The sequence below is a fragment of the Triturus cristatus genome, chromosome 9 (assembly GCF_964204655.1).
Source record: "Triturus cristatus chromosome 9, aTriCri1.1, whole genome shotgun sequence".
NCBI classification, from domain to species: domain Eukaryota; kingdom Metazoa; phylum Chordata; class Amphibia; order Caudata; family Salamandridae; genus Triturus; species Triturus cristatus.
The window spans coordinates 695,828,518-695,849,350 of record NC_140592.1 but is presented as its reverse complement, the minus strand read 5'-3'; the positions used below and the strand labels follow the sequence as shown (position 1 = coordinate 695,849,350).

Below are 20,833 nucleotides of genomic sequence, written 5' to 3'. Positions count from 1 at the left end.
CCCAGTGGAATGAAAGGCCTGTCCAGCTCTACCATCAGCCCAAGATGACACTTTGGCCCGCACTTTGCTACAGACCTTGTTCTCCTTGGCCTTCCTCTCTTGCTACAAGATGATACTTTCACCTGCACAGTGACATGCTATGGTGGACACCCACTGTTTTAAAACGGTACTTTCCCAAGTACTCCCTCAACAATATTGTCTTCTTTCTTGCTCACAGAATACGAGGGCATACATTTCTAAGGGGATGTGTAGGTGACATATTTGTTTATATTTTTGATACAGTGCTTAAAAATGGAGGGTCATATTTACAAGCCCCTACCATCGCAAGAGCGTTGCTTTTTTTGACACACTCTGGTGGTGTAGAGCCATTTCCCATATTTACAAGGTGGCGCTAAGCCGCTTAGCAGGGCTTAACGCCACATTGGTAATATGCCTCTCCCCCCCCCCCCCCAGTACTCTGTGGCAAAGGGGCGTGCGCTGGATGTTGCTGGGGGCATTCCACCGCAACACCCATTTCTTTTTGACGCTGCCCCAGATTTACAAGGAGGTGTAAATCTGTGGCAGCGCCAGAAACTAACACCATGCAAGAGCAGGTGTTAGAATGGCGCATGAGGAGAAATGCATTAATTTCTCCTCATTTTTGCTTTTTTTTAATGTGTGCTGCATTTTGCCATTAATGATTGCTTATGTGCAGGAAGGTGTCCCTTCCTGCAGATAAACATTCATTAAATAATGACGATTTGCTACTTCTGTGTGTGCTGCAGAATGCCATTATGGATTGTTTATGTACGGGAACCTTCCTGCACATAAACAATCACCAAACTAATTTCAGCGCTGGTGAAAACACAGGGGTGCGCCGTATTGTAGTAAACACAGCGCATCCTTGCGTTCCGAAAATGTCAGAGCACGGCGCTGCCAAATTTGGCACGGCTCCGTCCTCCGACATTTTCTAGTAAATATGCCTGAGTGTTGTGTGACCCACAGCTGGTTTAGGAGATGCCAAAACCATTGGGGGTGGACGGGTGATGGTTTCATACGCACGCGCTTGTCTATTTAGCTAAGGGCTGACGTTGCAGTGGCAAGGAGAGGGCAGATGTGCGTTCAGAAAGATAGAACTTGAGAAACTGCACCACATGTCATATGGCTGGATTGTTCCCATTCTCTCTTTGACCTGATGTCTATTGAACACAGCGTCTACAAGAGAGTTGTTGCTTTTTTCAACCATTTCATATGTGGGGCCTGAAAGTGTCGCTCAAACTCGACAGGCTAAAGATATAAACTGTATTTCCTCTCTCAGGAGAGTCGCCTGTCAAGGATGCCTACAAGTAATTTTGGTTAATCATGGCTGTATAATTAATATGTATACATTTTGGCGTTACAGTTTGTAGAATTGCAGCTTTCCTAGATGGCACCAGAAATTCCAATCTAATATAAAATTTGAATGTATGCGCTAATTACCACCCATGCCTTCCTTAAAAATAAATTAATTAAAAGATGCCTGAGGAAAAGGAAAAATTAATTAATTTAAAAGATGCCAGAGGAATGCCTTTAGGAGTTATATTTTGTTATTTGCAATTTGCACAAAATTACTATAATTATCATGGAATTGTTGCATATTTTCAGTATGGAAGCCTCTTCACATGCATCTGGGTGTGCCATTAGTAGGTTGTGTCTGTTGTTTATTGGTGCTATTTCAGTGGCAGTTTGTCAATGTTTTGCTGCGAAGTGGTTTGTGTAGGTTGGTGGGAAAGTCAAATCTGTTCGATCTCAGGTGATCTTTGTAGCTTTTGTGTGAATGGATGGGTGTCTTAAAGTACTTTTCTGTTTTTAGTTGGATTGGGTGGTTGGTTGACCACCACCCGACTGGAGTAATGTTCGTAATGTTTCGTTTACGTATGCATTAAATTGAAGGAAGGAAATTGTGATGCAGTGTGTGCATGAGGCTCTGATATGTGTATACTGGTTTTAACTGATGGCTTCCAAGGTTTATGTTTGATGTGGAATGTGACAGGACTGTTGGTTTGTTAGGGCTTTGCCAGCTACATGGTTTGCTGTTTGATGGTGTAAGAGTACTAGGTGGAATGTACTATCTGAGGTTGACTATTTGTAGGTGCTCCTGGAACAATGGTGTTTGATTTTGTGTGAACAGATTTGTTGGATATCTGATGGAAGTCAGATTATGGGATATAAAGTTTGGCAACAGAGATGCTTGGCATGAGGAGGGGTGGACTGGATGTCGACCCTTTCAGGAGGTGACACCTGCTGTTCCTCAGAAAGGGATTGATGGTAGAAGGTCTGCTGCTTATCTGTCATCTCCATTCAGCTACTTTTGTATTCAATGATATATGGAATGTTTAGATTCAGCTTTAAGTGTAAAAAATGTTGGGTTTTGTTGCCACCTTTAATTAAGGCAAACTGTGGTAAGATTTAACCTGTGTAATCTATGGTTGTCTGATGCTGGTTTGAATGGGCGCCTAAACTTTTCTGCGTTTGCAGGAATTATCTTTAATACTGCATAGGGTGACCCCAACTTGGATGTAAATCGATTAGGTTGTAAGTGGGGATTCCTGGGGTCTTCTAGGTAGAGTAACTGCGACTACCTATTTCAAGGGGACCAACAAGGCTGACTTTGAAGATAGGGAACCAGGTACGAGTCTGGCGGGAGACTCAAACATCCTGTGATTCTGGGTAAATCACTTAATCTCCCCTTGCCTAAGAAGGAATGGGTCCATCCGTAATGCAACTGATGCTCATGTAAAGTGCTCTGATACCTTGGGGTCGCGTTTGCGCTTTATAAAAATGCAAAAATAAATAAATCACGATGACCTTCCAGGTGTTAGCAAATTCAAGAAATACTGTTACTCATCAACTGGTGTATATTATATCTTTTTAGCGAATTTGGCAGTTATTCCTCCTAAGTGAAGCTCTGCAGTAAGGGAATCGATATCCGGTATGGAATTCTCTATCTGGAGTCGATAACAAGATCAGACTTATATAAATAATAAGAGTTTATTTGATTTTTTTAGAGAGAGAGACTCTGGTTGTATTCAAGGTTTATAATTAGTTGCTTGAATTCCCTGACAGGAACATTCTTTATAAGAACATTCAATGGAGGATATATTTTAATCCAGTTTGGCGACTAAGAAGCTTTGTGGAAGAAATGAAAGCTCATGAAGGACATGGCTTATGCACAATGTTTTATAAATTGTCATTGTTACATTTGTTACTTGATTAACAACTTTCCCGGGATGCTAGAAGATGTGAGCCCTGTATTTATGAAATATTGTATATGCAAGACAAGGTGTGGTTATTCTCCTACAGGAAATTGCATTTTATATGTAGCAATTGGTTAAGGAAAATATTTTGCATTACTCAAAGGATTTTGTCTGTTGTGTTGGGGTTTTTTTTTCTAAATGATTTTAAGTGAATTGTATGTTACTAAACGCATCTCTTATAAGCAATCAAGAATTGTATACTATAGTCTGAACATAAGATGCACCTTTGTCTGATTTACGCTTTTCAGTGATTAATGAGTCACTATGCAATGTTTCATAGAATGCGACAGAAATCACCAAGGTGGTCCATTTCTTGTTTCGACGCAGGAAAAAGAGGAGGATGACTTTGTGCACTCGATATTTATAGACCCTTATGAACATTCTAATGTTTTATGATGTATTACTTTTCTTTAAAGGGCTGCATGTTGGGGCAGCAATAAAAGCTTATTGCATAATGTTAGCCTCCGTTGTCTTTAATGAAATCAAGATTCTCTCAGCATACTAATTGGAGATTTGCCGTTTGTGCCCTAGCCTTGTGCAAGAGCGTCCTGTGGCTCAATCTGATTGTGCTGGTTTTTGCATTGATGTGAAAGACTGCAGCAGAGCTGCCTGCCTGGTTCCATCCAACCCACTCCACTTCTCAGTGCCTCATATTGCTCGGAGTCTGTCGATATGTTACTACTGTTTGAGTAACTTTAACATGAGGAAACGGAATCTTCACAATTGGGCCTTCGGGCCCACTCTTCAATCTGCTTGAGTGCTGAAAAAACCCTTAAAGTCCAGGATATTCCTTTTAAGCACCACTTGACGAGTCTGTCTGAGTCAGGTCAATCAGAGAGGACACATGGGGTAGGATACTTAACTCCAGTGCTCAATTTGTAAAAATAAAAACACGTGCTGGGACCCATAAATAATTCAGTGGGGCGCTGAAGATTGCACCATCAACTGTCCCTGGCAGCACTGACAAATTGCCAGTACCAACATTACCTGATAATCATCACACTCCAAGAAATGTGACAATTTGGAATATACCAGGTCATCCTAAGCTGTAAGAATGGAATGATTGTGCTGGCATTATCATATTTTAAAATATATATTGAATTGTGGAACGTGTTGCTAATGTTTTTTTGTATAAAACTAGATAGACAGTGAACCTTGTGGTGGAATGTCATAAAACATTTCTGATTTGTTAAGAAGCATGTGCCAGTACTGAGCTGTGGCAAATACCAGCACAAATTCAGCACTGCTTCAGTGACCTCTTGCCCCATTTCTAGGTTTTTTCATTTTGGGCCAACAATCCAAGACCCACTGTGTGAGAGTTGTCGACACTATCAAACAATGCAGGTCCTGGGCAGAGGGGAGGGAACAAATCTCTCTTTCCAGAAATGTTGGGGATGTGAAAGGTGACAACACCTTAGTGTATGATGCAGCTTACTTATGGCAGCCGAGTTGGCGTGTAACGTAGCGGACATACGCAGAGGGAACTTCCCATTTTCCATGTGTAACAAATGCCCATCTCCCACCCGGGACCAGATGGAGAAGGGCCTCTTTGGGAAGCAGGTTGTCATAGGAAGCAAGTGGATAAAGAGTGCTCAGATTAGGTAGAAGGGTAATGGAAGGTTTTCAAATCAGAGGTGCAAGGGAAAAAAGATTGAAAGCAGAGGGATGCGAGGTAGTCCTGGTCCTGGTGCGGGCAGGATGGATGCAAATATTGGGAGCGTTTGTAGCAGTGCTTAGTTTGTAAAAAAGAAATAAGTGCCAGGGCTCTCAGCAGGAGGCCACTGCCACCTGCAGCTGACAGTGCTGCAAAAGATAGTAACAACACAACTACTAACCATCACACTCCTACGAGTGTGACAATTCGGACTAATGCAGGCCCTCAAAGCTATAAGAATGGCTTGGGTGGCAGGTTATAGTAATTTTTAATGTATATTGAATTAATTATTAACTGCTGTTGTGGTCATTTCTAAATTAGCCAGACAGTGCCACCTTGTGGCAGACTGTTACGGGTGCTGGTCTTGACAACTGAGTGCCGGTGCTGGGCACAGGAAACCACCAGCTCAAATTAAGCAATGGTTTTTAGTTCAAGGTTTAAGCTGTTGGAGCCGGGAGAGGTTGGAAGTATGATGGCTGGGATAAGTGAAGTTAAGAAAGAAAGAGAGGCTTTGAAAGTTTAGGGGTGGCAATGTATTAAGGGAGGGGGAAGGCTTACTTGAAAAAGTCTGGGAAGGCTAATTTAGAGTGTTACTAGGAACATTTTAGATTGTGCTGCCTTAGCGAAGAATGCTTTTTATAATTGTGAGCTCTTGCTTCCATTAAACACAGGCTTTTACACATTAATTATGAGTGGTTGTGCTTCATTCTTCCACAACATTCTAACCTTACAAAGAACCTCAACCTAGCACCCTGAACAGAACCACGAGATTCTGGTTTTAAAAAGAACTACATATGACTTTACACCACTGCAGAATCCTGCTTCCCATTTTAAGGCCTGGTGTTAGGCGAGATCTTATGATTTTGCTGAAATTCCAAATTTATATGTGATATACTTATATATACAGGCTTTCAGCAAGCCATCTTCACCCATTGTTCTGTTCTTGTGTCATTCACTACAGCATGGAGCAGTGGGTCTTCCCACTTCAGGCATTGGGTAATGACACTGTGAGTGACAGCATTCTTCTCTTTCACAAGGAGCATATCCGCACACAAATTGGTTACCTTCAGTGCCAGGGACTGCAATGGCAATGTGTGCTTTTTGAGACCAAAAACTATTTTTGCTTTTAGCCAGTTTCTTTATATTGACAAGGTTCTGGCAATTCCCTCCACAAAACACTTTTTAAAATAAATGACAAAACAAGCATTGACAGACAGTAGCAGACCTGTTGGCTTTGCCAATGCTTGTATCACTTGCTGTAGATATGCTCCCATTTTTTATCATACTACTTGGGGTGGTATTTTAAACACAGTTAGTTATCTTGGGGCCTCATTTTCCAGTACATATTTTACTGTGGCCTATGTGTTCTTTAGGTAAATACATTTTTATTTTTAAATATCTTTGGATTTTGCATCATATAGTAACTATTGCACTGCCTTTTCACTCCATATCACCCTACACCACTGTCAAGCTTGGCATTGTATTTTTGACTACGGCTACCATAGGTGAATCCAAGACGTTTAGAAGACCTTTGTAGAAACGGAAGGTGCACCAGAAATGAAGTCCGAGTCATATACTTTAGTCCATTTAGTTAGTTTTATTGGTCACAAACGTAAAAGTGGCCATCAGCCAACACGTTTCATTCCTTCGACCAAAGGAACTTCATCAGGGCTTAGACAATCATGTAGAGTGTTCTATAATGTCATCTGTGGGTTTGTAACAATCAAGAGATCACCCCATAACATGGGTCAAGCGAATCAGGTCCAGAACTGTAATCTGGGTCTTCTGTGTTCCGCAGCACGGCAAGTAAGCCAGTCTAAAAATCTAAGTTTAGAAGACCTGTTTACTTATTCACGATCCATAGCTACATATACTTTGTTGTAGTGATCCCAAGCAGTACCCTGACCAATATATATCCCTAAATGGCTGTGACTTAAGTAATTATGGATGTCCCTTAAAACATGTAAACTACATTCCTGTGCTTATCACAACACGCAGCCTGACCAACATTTAGGTGCCCCTTTGTGAGGTTTCTGCTATTGCATCCAGACATATCACGCAACAATAAACATATGCTTAGAACAAGCCATACCAACTGGCTTTGTCAGTGCTTGTTAGCAGCTTGATACAAATTATTTTGTTGTAAATAATTAGAATTGAGAAGTACAAATGCTAGATATGTGACCATCACTATGTACAAACTGGAGATAGGCTTAGTTGTGCATATAATCCGAACAATGTTATAGCCCACAGATTTACACTGCCTTATTCTTCAGCTCCGGAGCTCACAATAGTGCCCTGTTGTGAACACCCTCCCACAACTAGAACTCACACGGTGAACTACATCGACTCAGCTCACATGTACTATACAAGCATTGGAAAACCTCAGCCTTTTAGATCCAAGCCTTCTTGGCTTTGTTAATACTTAGTAAAGTAATTTTCACTTACTAAACAAAATTATACTACAGCAAAGAGCTTATAAATGTTAACAAATTCAAAGTCTTTATTTACATAAAATATGCAATATATACATAGTAATTGGTAACATCATTGGCAAAGCCAATAAGTGTCAAAGGCGAGACCGATTGGCTTTGCTAGTGCTTGTTACTCTTTGCATTCAGGGACTTAACTTCTTGTTTATCCAACTATAAAACCAGGAAAAAGGTCTCAGAATGCAAAGTTAAAACCTAGACTGGAGCATCTAGTCACAAATTGACCTGAAAAAAGTGGCATGTAATCCATTCTAACCAGATTCACACAACACAAAAAGGAGTATAGGTCTACAAACACTCACAATGAGGGTGCCGCTGCTCCTCAGTGAGTGCAAATGAGTAAATTACACTCTAAAAATTCACTTCACAGGCTTCTCCCCCAGGCCACATGTAAAAAGATGCTCTTCAAATCCCCTGACAGAGAGGAAGATATATTTGTTTTGCGAGAGCAGAAACCGGAAGTCTCTGCAAGGCTCTCTAGGCATATCATGGGATGAGCAGCGCAGTCTTACACCCACACACTGACACTAACATGCAGGCGCAGTGACACCCTGCATTAACATATGCGGTACCCATACCCTCCAAACAGAACATACACAGCACACTACCTACGCTGACACATCTAGCACGTAGCAGATCACATATATCACACATTACTTAAAGAGAACAGCATTTTTGATACATGTGTTACAATGCTTTAGGATCACCGCCTGCAAACCTCTAGTTGCATTATACGCTGATCTCAGGAGGAGCACATCCTGCCCCGCCCGCTGCAGATGTTAGAGTGTGCACCGATCTCATCAGGAGGAGGGAACGTGGTTTCTGTGGATCCGACATCCGCACACATGTGAATATACAGTGATCTTCACAGGAGGAACACCACTCACACCCCTAACCCAACAACTGCATACCTGAGAGAATACACGGATCTCCATAAGAGGAAAACTCCTCTCCCCTGTTCCAACACCTGCACACCTGAGAGTGTGCACTGATCACTTCCGGAGACGCTACATGGTTCCTGTGGATCCGGAATCTGCATACATCAGAATATACAGTGACCTTCACAGGAGGGACACCTCTCACACTCCTAACCCAACAACTGCACAACTGAAAGTATACACTGATCTTCGTTAGAGTAACACTCATCATCCCTAATCCAACACCTGAGAGTGTGCACTGATCTTCACAGAAGTAACACCCCACATGCCCTGCAGCACCAGCAAACATCTCAGAAGTTGCACTGATTTCCTTGCACGGCATCCCCTCGCCCCCTGGTCCTACACCTTAACACCTCAGAGAGCACAATGATCTCCTTAGCAGGAACAGCTCCTAATCCACCAACCCCACACCTTCAAGTGCACAGAGATGTCCTTAAGAGGAAAGGATACCCTACTCCCCCTTTCATCGCCTGCAAGCCTCGCAGTGGGCGCTGAGCTGCTAAGGAGGGACATGCTTCTGATCCAACACTGGTAAAGCTCAGGTTGCACACTGTCCTCATGAGGAGACATAGTCCAGATTCAACATCTACAATACCTAGAAAGTGCATGTTCCTGTCAGGAGGACATATCACTGACTCAACATTTGTAATCAGCAGAATCCACACAGATCCCATCAGTGAGGATATATCCCTGATCCAACATTTGTAATCACCAGATCCACACAGATCCCATCAGAAAGGACATATCACTTGCCAAACATTTTTAATCACCAGAATCCACACAGATCCCACTAGGAGGACATTTCACTGACCCATTTGAAATCACCTGAATCCACACAGATCCCATCAGTGAGGACATATCACTGACCCAACATTTGTAATCACCGGAATCTACACAGATCCCATCAGAAAGCACAAATCACTGACCCAACATTTGTAATCACCAGAATCCACAAAGATCCTATCAGCAGGACATATCACTGACCCAACATTTGTAATCACCAGAATCTACACAGATCCCATCCAGGAGGACATATCACCTGCCAAACATTTGTAATCACCAGAATCCACACAGATCCCATCAGGAGGACATATCACTGCCCCATTTGAAATCACCAGAATCCACACAGATCCCATCAGAAAGGGCATATCACTGACCCAACATTTGTAATCACCATAATCCACACAGATCCTATCAGCAGGACATATCACTGACCCAACATTTATAATCACCAGAATCTACACAGATCCCATCAGAAAGGACATATCACTTGCCAAACATTTGTAATCACCAGAATCCACACAGATCCTATCAGCAGGACATATCACTGACCCAACATTTGTAATCACCAGAATCCACACAGATCCCATCAGGAGGACATATCACTGACCCATTTGAAATCACCAGAATCCACATAGATCCCATCAGAAAGGACATATCACTAACCCAACATTTGTAATCACCAGAATCCACACAGATCCTATCAGCAGGACATATCACTGACCTAACATTTGTAATCACCAGAATCCACACAGATCCTATCAGAAAGGACATATCACTTGCCAAACATTTGTAATCACCAGAATCCACACAGATCCTATCAGCAGGACATATCACTGACCCAACATTTGTAATCACCAGAATCCACACAGATCCCATCAGGAGGACATATCACTGACCCATTTGAAATCACCAGAATCCACACAGATCCCATCAGAAAGGACATATCACTAACCCAACATTTGTAATCACCAGAATCCACACAGATCCTATCAGCAGGACATATCACTGACCCAACATTTGTAATCACCAGAATCTATACAGATCCCATCAAGGAGGACATATCACCTCCCAAAGATTTGTAATCACCAGAATCCACACAGATCCCATCAGAAAGGACATATCACTGACCCATTTGAAATCACCAGAATCTATACAGATCCCATCAAGGAGGACATATCACCTGCCAAACATTTGTAATCACCAGAATCCACACAGATCCCATCAGGAGGACATATCACTGACCCATTTGAAATCACCAGAATCCACACAGATCCCATCAGAAAGGACATATCACTGACCCATTTGAAATCACCAGAATCCACACAGATTCCATCAGAAAGGACATATCACTTGCCAAACATTTGTAATCACCAGAATCCACACAGATCCTATCAGCAGGACATATCACTGACCCATTTGAAATCACCAGAATCCACACAGATCCCATCAGAAAGGACATATCACTGACCCAACATTTGTAATCACCAGAATCCACACAGATCCTATCAGAAAGGACATATCACTTGCCAAACATTTGTAATCACCAGAATCCACACAGATCCTATCAGCAGGACATATCACTGACCCAACATTTGTAATCACCAGAATCTATACAGATCCCATCAAGGAGGACATATCACCTGCCAAACATTTGTAATCACCAGAATCCATACAGATCCCATCAGGAGGACATATCACTGACCCATTTGAAATCACCAGAATCCACACAGATCCCATCAGAAAGGACATATCACTGACCCAACATTTGTAATCACCAGAATCCACACAGATCCCATCAGAAAGGACATATCACTGACCCAACATGTGTAATCACCAGAATCCACACAGATCCTACAAGCAGGACATATCACTGACCCAACATTTGTAATCACCAGAATCCACACAGATCCCATCAAGAAGGACATATCCCTGATCCAACACCTGCAATCCTCAGAAAATGCACACTGATCTCCTTGAAAGTGTAAAATGCAAACTTTTCTCTGTCATTATGTGACACTCCTAACTGACATTTGTAGTGTTAGTCATATAGCACCAGATTATAATAACCGAAATATCGTCTGGTCGAAAGATCGTGTCCTACATATCGTAGAAAAAATGAACCCAATAGGACAATATTTTTGTAAACAATGTTCGGAACACAGTATTTTTTCAAACAATATTTTTGCTAACATTATTCTAGCATACAATTTTGTGAGTTTTTGGTGGTACGAAGGTAGTCAAGTGTTTAGTGCTGGACTTCACCATTTGTGCGTGCAAATTTTTTCACCTTTCTTAAACTTAGTTTGAGAGTTGATGATGTGAATAAACACAACTGAATAGTTTGTTGCTTTAATCTAACTAGTCCAAACCATCAATCACCCGTTATACATTATTTATGTTTGTTCATAGTATTTGCGGGGAGTAAATCATTCTATGGGGTGTATGTCTCCCAGCATGGAGTAACAGTTGGAATTTGGTAATGCCAGTTGCGTTCACCATAATATTAAGAAGGAAACTGTCTTTGTACTACATTTGTGGCAGCAGGGAGGACCAAATTGTGCATCAGGGTTGACTAAATTATCTGGTAAGAAAAGGCAAATTATGTGGCATAATGGGGCACATTTTGAAGCAGTATCACTATCTTGACATTTTTGCATGTCAATACTGCATGGGCAAAGCTTTCACCTCATCAATATCAGTTAAACACCTAAATACAGCAAGCAGCAACTGAAAGATGACTGCCTCACAGCGATAAAAGCCTGCCACTGCACGGCAACATACATCGTAACATTTTTAACAATGTTTGACCCATTTCAGGTAGAAACTTTTTTTGGTTAAAATTATACAGAAGCTAATAAGTTTTTTTGACGAATGCAGAAAATCCATAATTATGTAGAAAATGCTGAAGCTTCAGAATCACACAATTCCAGTGGTCCTGTATACGCATGGGTAAAAACGTGCAAGCTTTTTCAGCAAATCACAACAGGCTGTCATTTTACTCATTGGCATCACCCCTTTACCATATACTTCACACAGCAACAGGGCCGTCTTAACAGCATTAAAGGCCCCCGGGCAAAGTAGTGCACTGGGCCCTGCCTACACAACCACTCACACGAATAAAAATGTTTAACGGAAAATTTGTGTTAAATTCTGGTCTGCATGGGGCCCCTATGCTCATGGGGCCCAAGGGCGACTGCCCAGTGTGCCCATGCGTTAAGACGGCGCTGCACAGCAATCAACATACCCCCCAGCACAGGTTGGCTCGTAGTGTTAAACCGCACATTGCTCGCACAGACATTACAATTCCCCACACAACACCCCCTACACATCACTGCCTCACTTACGTACACACTGCATGCAAATGTGAAGACGCCTTGCCCACTACCGGTCCTCTCCACCACTGAGGGGGCGGAGCATGGTGAGGCGGGAGTCTATGGAATGGAGTAAGTGTTGGCAGCATCAAGTAGAATAAGTGCTACCCGCGGGGAGGAGGGTGTGGAGGAGCCCAGGGAGATACAGAAGGGCTGCGGAGAAACGAGCAGGGGGGAGAGTGGAAAAAAGTGAGAGAAGGCGCTGCACGGGAGAGGTGTGGAAAAGAAGAAGAGGGGGTGCTGCAGGAAGAGGTGGACTAGCTGGAGGAAAGAATGAAATAATCTCAGAGAAGATGGACTACCAGGGATTAGAAAAGAGCTGGGAGAGCACCAGGGCTGGGAGGGAGGGAAGCATGGTGTGCCGGGTCAGGAGTAAGGAGACTAAGAACTGCTGGACGCAAAGTGAAAAAAGAAACTGGTCTGGGGAGAGCCGAGGCAGCAGGATCTGGTGAAAAAGAAAGAAAGAATGTAAAAATTGCTGAGGCACAGAGCATGGTGAAGAATAAAAGCAAGGTGAAGGGAGCGCAAACCTTTAGCTTACAGCTCAATAACCGAAAGCTCAAAGAAATAACATGTCTTCTTCAAGGCCACCAAATGCTCGCCCTGCTGAGCTAGCATCTGAAATTATATCGTCTTCCTCCAACGCCCCGAAGCCCACAAAAACACATTGATTTGTGTGCAGACGTATCAAGAGATGAGCAAGCGCTGTCCGGAATATCCTGGAAACACATACCTTGGGCAGGTGGAGATGTCTCTTTGTTGACACCCCTGGAGCAGTAGGGCGGTTGTTTCTGATAGGACACTGCTTGTAGGACTCAGGCCCCTTCAGGAAGGGGACACCAGCAGCGACCCGTGGGTGTGCGATGGCCTGTGGTTTGCAGACGGTGATGTGCCATTGACAGGACAGAGATAGTGCCTGGAGAGTGCCTCGGCAATCAGGAGAATCTACCAGAGGGGCTCAGTCTCTCAAGCACGGATCTGCGCTGAAGAGGTCAGCCTGGGTCGCTTGTGCGACCGCGTGCCCTCCAGGACTGGGGTGGGTGGCCATGTTGCCTGTTGTCGACTGGTGAGAATAGTGCATCTGGCTAGATAGGTGGGGGAACGCTAAGGTTTTTCTCCGTCCGTCTAGTTGAGCGATCCCTGCTCTCCGCTCTGAGGCCTCTCCGGGGAGTGGTCCGTCTCCCTCGTGACCCTGGGAGGGGATCAGTACACCTCTGTCTCTTCCTGGTCATCGGCTCCTCTGTCCAAGCCAGCAGCTCTGACCCTCAGTGATGCCCTTCTGCCCCAGTCTCCTTATCTTTTCTCCTGATCTCTTGAAATGACCCAACATCGTTTCGTGACCACCTTTTCCCTGCTCCCTGGTCAGTTTCGTTCCCCGGCTGATCAGTTTCCACTTCTGCTCCTAATCCTTTTACCCTGCTGCCCTGGTCAGGGTACCTTACTGCGCCTGACTATTTCCGCCCTCATTCCTTTCTGCCACTGGTCAGTTTCTCCGTCCAACCCCGGTCAGTATCTCTTTCTCTACCTCTCAGTTCACGTGCCCTTTGGCACCTCTCCTTCATCCGTCCCTTTAACCCCTTTCACATTATTTGGTGGCACTCCCCATCTCTCATCACATGTATCTCAGCTGCCGCCCTTCTCGCTTTTAACACCCCATCAGCGTGGACCCTGTGTCCCCCTCTGTCCCGCTTCTGCCTAAGCTTCCATCCCCCTGGTCTCAGCTCAGCCTCCTCAGCAAACCTCTCTCTCGCATGCCCTTACCTCTGCCCTAACGTGGACACAACCACACGTCTCTGTCGCGCGGGCCGGGGCGAGCAGAGCACCAGTGGGAGCCCCTCCTGCAGAGCTGAGTTACTAATGCGCCTGGTCTGAGGTTCGCGGATCCTCAGGGACGGAGGGGGGCTGAGGGGGGACGGGTGAGTGTAGCAAGGGGCTCTCTACCAAGAAACAGAGTGGAATGCAGAGATGCTGTGGGTGGGAGGCAACCAGGACGCCCTATCTGAGAAACTCTGGAAGAGGTGCAGGCGGGGAGGCTTATGAGCTATGCAAGCAGAGAGAGGTTCAAACTGTGGAACGGATAGTGATGGACCAAGGGCTGCTGCTAGGCGGATGCAGGCTGGTACACCCTGGCGCGGATGCATGCAGGAAGACATGCACTAAGCGTGATGGTGAGGAACCATGTAGACGCCGATTGTCTGACAGGGATGCTGAAGAGGGATGCAGGCAGAGATACGCTGGAGGGGATGCTGAAAGGGATGTAGGAAGAGATACGCTGGAAGAGATGCTGAGGAGGGATGCAGGCAGAGATATGCTTGAAGGAATGCTGAGGAGGGATGCAGGCAGAGATACGCTGGGAGGGATGCTGAGGAGGGATGCAGGCAGAGATACGCTGGGAGGGATGCCGAGGAGGGATGCAGGCAGAGATACACTGGGAGGGGTGCTGAGGAGGGATGCAGGCAGAGTTTCTCTTGCAGGGATGCTCAGATTGAATGCAGGCAAAGAGGCTCATTTAAGTGATGGTGAGAAGGGATGTAGGGCGAGAAGCTCTCGCAGGGATGGTGAGGTGGGATGCCCGTGGAGAAGCTCTACCAGTGATGCTGAGGAGGGATGCAGGTAGAGATACGCTGGAAGGGATGCTGAGGAGGGATGCAGGCAGAGCTGCTCTGGCAGGGATGCTCAGAATGGATGCAGGCAAAGATGCTCATTTAAGTGATGGTGAGAAGGGATGTAGGGCGAGATGTTCTGGCAGGGATGGTGAGGGGAAAGCTTGCGGAGAAGCTCTACCACTGATGCTGAGGAGGGATGCAGGTGGAGATGCTCTGGCAGAGAGGCTTTGGTAGAGAGGCGCGAAGGAGCGCAACTGGAGAAGTAGCTTGAGATGCTTTGGCTGGGCTGCTCTGGCAGGGATGCTTCGGCGGGAACGCAGGTGGGCACACTGGCCGGGATGCAGGCAGAGATGCTCTGGCAGGGACGCACTCACGGATGCTGCTGTCTGCAACAAGCTAGCCCCCTCCTCCCTGGGAGCCGCGTGCGAGGCTGCTGATGGAGGGAGGGCGGGGGAGAGAGATACGACCTGCATCAGGAAACCGCTGCAGCCCAGAAAGAGGGAGGAACAGCGAAGAGACCGCGGAGAGGCCCCTCCGAGACAGCGCCATAAAGAACCCATCAATAAGTAACGCTATAAATTAGTAAACAAACAAATGAAATAAATGGCAGCGCCAGAGATACCAGGAGGGGTGAGGGGCAGGTGGTGATCCGAAGGGTATTAATGCAAGGCTGGGCACGGGATTAATGCCATGCGATGGTGGGGGAGGGAGCGATCGAGCGTGCAGCTAAGACACAAGGAGAGAGCGCAGGGTAGAGTCAGGATGTTAAACGTATGGTACTCGCATCGTTTAGGGTTTCTGACAATCTAGACTAGACGAGAAGAGACAGAGAGGGGGGGGGGGGCGGGGAGTGTGCCTTGAATGCAAGAGTGAGGCGAGGGAAGGGGGGCAGGCGACAGAGATGCGAAAGGGAGCGTGAGATATATTTTGTCAGCCTTGAGTGAACTGTAAGGCTGATACAAGTTCACCGAGCACCGGGTCAGGCTGCCTCCTGCCAGATCCGGCGGAATAGTCTCGCATTTTAGAGTTAAGATGTTGCTATTGGTAAAGAGGCCTTACTCGACGTTTTACAGTGGGCGAGAGGGAACGAACGTACGGCTGACAAAATCAAATAAAAGACCAAAGGATGAAGAAAAAACACAGGAAACACTACCCAGACGTTGAAACGTAAAAAAGCAAAGTTGTAACACATGAAAAATCTATAAGTGCAAAAAACCTGACTGAAATATTCAGACCACATGATAAGCTTTTTCGTTTAAAAGAAACGTAACTAACATGACTATAAGGAACTAAAAGTTCAAATATTAGGAAAATCCTAAGTTATGAGTTTCGGTAACCTTCCAAACCCTTGATTAAGGGAAATGGGTAAAGGCGCTAACAAAAATTAAGGTAAGGGCCAAAGTTAAAAAACACGTTTAGAGAGGGTTGTTCGGATGGACCCACCCCAAGCCACCAGTCGATTTTGGTTGCACCCAGTTCGACAGGCAAGCGTAGGGGGTTACTATGACCAGTTTTACTCCGGCGAGAAGAATGGCCTCATTTATGACTGGTACATCAGTCAAAATTGGATGTTGTCTTTACTTCTCCTCTTGGAGTTCCACTTCCTTGTTTATGTTGGGGGTGATGGCTGTGCTTCTGATGGAGGAGCCGCATGGTCTCAACTGTCTCTGTGGTCCTTCCGCAAGCAGCAGTGCTCCTGGAACTTCTTTCCGGGACCATCATTTCAACCATGGTGCACCAGGCAGAAAAATTATTGCAACATCTCTTGCACATTGTGAGGAAACTCCCAGGCTGTGGGTAACATTGTTCATGTCATTTCTGAAGATTACTCTGCTTTTGAGGTTTCTTTTCAGGAATCAGGGATGGCATGTCTGTCATGCTCTATGCAAAGGGACCTATGCAAAGAGACCCGTCAGCATTCATTATTCCTTCCCCCAGGTGGCTCCAGCCATGTACCCACCCCAGGAAGAGTGAAAGGAAAAGGGAATAGTCACACAACCTCCCCATCAACACAGTAGCTCACAACAAGTGTGGAAACCTATATCAGCAATGGACACATGGAGTCACCTTGGAACCAGAGTTTTTTGGATATGGAAACTGTACCCACTCTATTGTGGCATGCCTAATCATCGGCAGCCTTACCCTGTCCTGGTAAGATAGTACTGCTTGGATGGACTCAGCCTCCTCATTGATGGATTTCTTCATAAAGTAATAATGGATAGAAGAAGGGATCCAGGGTTATAAATGACCTTATGGTAAACCAAAATACTTTTTTTTATTGATGCAGGTTCCCCAGGTAAGATTAAAAAGCGGAGAGGGGTGTCTTGTGAGTACTATGACTCATATACCCGCATCACTTTCCAACATGTTTCGGCCTTTAGTGTTGCCCTTATGAGTAGGAGTCCTTCTTCAGGATTAGGATAGATTTCTACCTAGGCACCACCTGTGCTCATGCATACAGGGCTAAATTAGGGAAATATTTTCATACTTCACTGGGTTGAAAGTTTGCAGATGATATCACTTTATTTTGGCCATTTACAGGGCAGTCACCTCTGCAGTCACACATTCCTCGATGTCATGCCCATTTGTTTTCCTAGTACTCGCCCTTGTTAATAATGGCTTGCTCCAGCTATGTACACAGGAGCTGTCTCGAGGAAGAAATGTCCACCATGACGGCAGACATGCTTAATTCAGTAGCATGGCTTCTGCTATTGAGTCAGAGATTTTGCCTTCACCATAATATCGTTTAGACAGCCAGACTATCTTTAAATGATGCCCTTAGCTTCTGGGAGGTCCTGCTGGATGGCGGTAGGGTATGTTTAGCATAATGTGGGTGGCCTCCGATAACACCTTTCTCAATCCCCTTCCTTTACTGATCCACTAACCAGCACCTCAAAGGCATTTAGTGTAGGCCTTTGACAGAGCCCATATGAGCTCATTCCACAATAAATGTCCTATCAGAAGTATCCGACATTCTCAACCTGATCTCCCTGTGAACACTCTAAAGCTAGTAGGATTTAAATGTGGAAGAGAACCAAGTTATCCTCAAAATGGGAAATTAGTGACGGGTTTTGTGTAGGGATTTTAATTCCACTAGTTTTTTGCTAACATATTAGGTTCTGCCACCAGACGTAGTACCCCAAGGCTTAAAACTGTATTGTCAGGAAATGACTCCCACAGAAAGTCTTCTTCTCAAACCAGCTCTTCTTAAATAGACCTTTACCCGACACAAAGGATCTCCCAGATAATACAGGATATGAGACATGTGGTCTGTCTTTGCATGTCTAAAAAGCACAGACTACATTAGACAGAGAGTTTCGTGTCTGCGCTCTATGACAGTGGACTACTTTTTACTTCATGGATTACCGTCCACAATGCAACACTCCAAGCCCACTACAATGAATAAATGAACATACCCAAAGCAAAACTAACAATACATATGCCCCGATCAAGGCTGTTACTAACCAAAATACTATCTGAAGGCCTGACACACTCCTGTCCGGCCGGCTAATACCCATGTTAGAGTCTTTAGATACAATTTTAGAGGAAAATTTGCCACTCATGTGAAGGTAAGGTCAACAAGACCTCCTCTTAATTCAAGTGTCAACCAAAATGAGTGTATCCTCGAAAATCAAAAGACCTTTTGAATGAATCACTTGCAATACAAATTTAAGTTTCCCCAAAGCATAATGTATTCCATCAGAATTTTTTAACTGGAAATTGCTGTATTTTTGGATGCCTTAATACATGTATTATTTCTACTTGAGAGAATGATCTTGAGGTATCGTCACAAATCACACTTTGTCTGTAAAAAAAGATTGACTTTAAAGTTTCCAACATGTGTTTCACCCTGTGGGGGCATGCAAGCTAAGGGTTTCTGCAATGCTTCTACTTTCTTATAATTTGTTCAGTGAGACAATTTGAGATTTATAACTGAGGACCTCTGGACACTTTTAATATTGATCCTGCAATTAGAAATCCAAGTTCAAATAAAGATGCCCTTTCGGGATTAGATGTCTGCAGTCTGCGATGTCAGACATATTAAAAGTGACCAGAGGTGTGCCTAGACTCACACCTGCTCAGCTCCAGGATACCCTCTTGGGCAATAGTGCACTCTACAAATCAACATACCTTAAGATTACATAAAATAACATAACATTATACAACATAACATTACATGTAGGAAGTTGGCTCTTCATATAGTGGACCATAAAGAGGCACACTGTGTAAAGAGTCCACGTAAACCCCAAAAGAAGTACAGAGGCATAAATGACACCCCAAGTGCTCTCTTTTGTGCTAGGGTGGGCGAGCAGTTAGGCATATCAGAGGGAACTGCTAGAATTTATTGCACACACAAAAGCAGTAAATGAGATACTTACTCAATAAAGAAATCCAGCACCAGTTCATAAAAATAACACATACATTTCTATCAGCGTCGGGTGTCCCATTTATTTTAATGGAAAACGGTCCGGCTGCAAAGAGGCTGCAAGCAGGGACTGGGGGACCAGTCCAGGGGAAACCCACAAGGGGGCTCGACGCTTGAGATGCTTAGGCACACGGGACACCTTTGGTCCACTTCTCCTCGGGCTGTGGGGCTTGGGTGCAGTGGTGTCTTCTGGCATCAGTTCCGGTGCTGGAGCCTCTCGCTGTTGGAGGGTCCTGCAGAAAGAGCCTTGTCAGGCTGTGACTGGAAGTCCAGTATGGTCAAACGCAAGGATGGGCTTAGCTCTTGTGTGTCCAGGGACCCTATTGGCACTGTCATCTCCCTTTGACTTGTACTCTGCAGCACGGGTGCATATGTACTCTGAGGAATCGGGTGGCGGCGGTCACAGACTCACTCTTTGTCTTTGATTGTGCTGCAGAGGAGCAAACAGGAAAGCTGAGCCAATCTGGATGTGGGTCTCACTGTCTTTTAAGTCCCTCAATATGCAAGTTTGTCTTCCTCGGCGTTGGTGTCTGGACTGGATACAACAAGTATTAGCTGCTGCACAGGGTCTGGTACCCAAGGTATTGGTGTTGTGAAGCTCCGGCCGGTCCTGGCCTCCAAGCTCTTGGCCACCACTTCCTGGGTGGCTGTTGCATTGTTAGTCCCCATAGGTGGCAGGCCGGTGTACTAGGTCATGCTTCTTTTATACCTGCGGCTGCAGAGGAGTATTTCCTCTACTCCAAGGAAGTTCTGTTGGCAATTGGTGAAGCACTGGCAGCCCTCTGGTATTCTTGAGGTCTTCACAGTGGCAGGACGAGTCAGTTGCTCCATGAGGGTTGGGTGCAGCAGGCAGGCTGGCAGGGTTGGCGCTAAGTCAGTCATGCTCCTCGGTTCTTGAGTAAGCAGTCTTTTTCTTTGTCCACTTCTTTTGGTCTGAAGAAATCTGAAGTCCTGGTATCAGGGGGTTCTCTAAACGCTCAATTTATGTGCATTAAGGGGAGTGAGGAGTAGTAGTCATTGGGCTACTTACCCCTGCGGTCCATACACCCCCTAGATGACAACTTTAATTGTGGAGAGGGCATCACTCTGTGGAAGAATTCCTAATTCCACCACACACAAGATGGTGGAAATCCTAATTTCGTGTATTCAAACTGGTCACCCTAGAGGTGTGTCCAACTTGGCAGTGTAACACGCCTCCCGCATAGCTAACTTTCCTGCCTGTCCTGGTGCCAGATAGGCCTAGGGCAGGGGGTGGAATTACCCTGTCTGGGGATGCCTTGGGTCACAT

The 20,833-nt window shown here is 45.0% G+C and overlaps 1 protein-coding gene across 2 annotated transcripts in view; it reads right to left on the bottom strand.

The window, feature by feature from the left end:
• Window positions 1-15,521, bottom strand: part of LOC146798524 (sodium/calcium exchanger 1-like) — a 498,783-nt gene extending 483,262 nt beyond the window's left edge. Inside the window, exon 1 of one of the 2 annotated variants that reach the window (XM_085625814.1) lies at window positions 13,247-15,521. The gene's annotated coding sequence lies outside the window, so the exon portion shown is untranslated. Of the gene's footprint in view, window positions 1-12,486; window positions 12,749-13,246 lie in introns of those variants that run through there. The other variant, XM_085625815.1, reaches the window with a different exon arrangement.
• Between the last annotated feature and the right edge of the window lie 5,312 nt (window positions 15,522-20,833).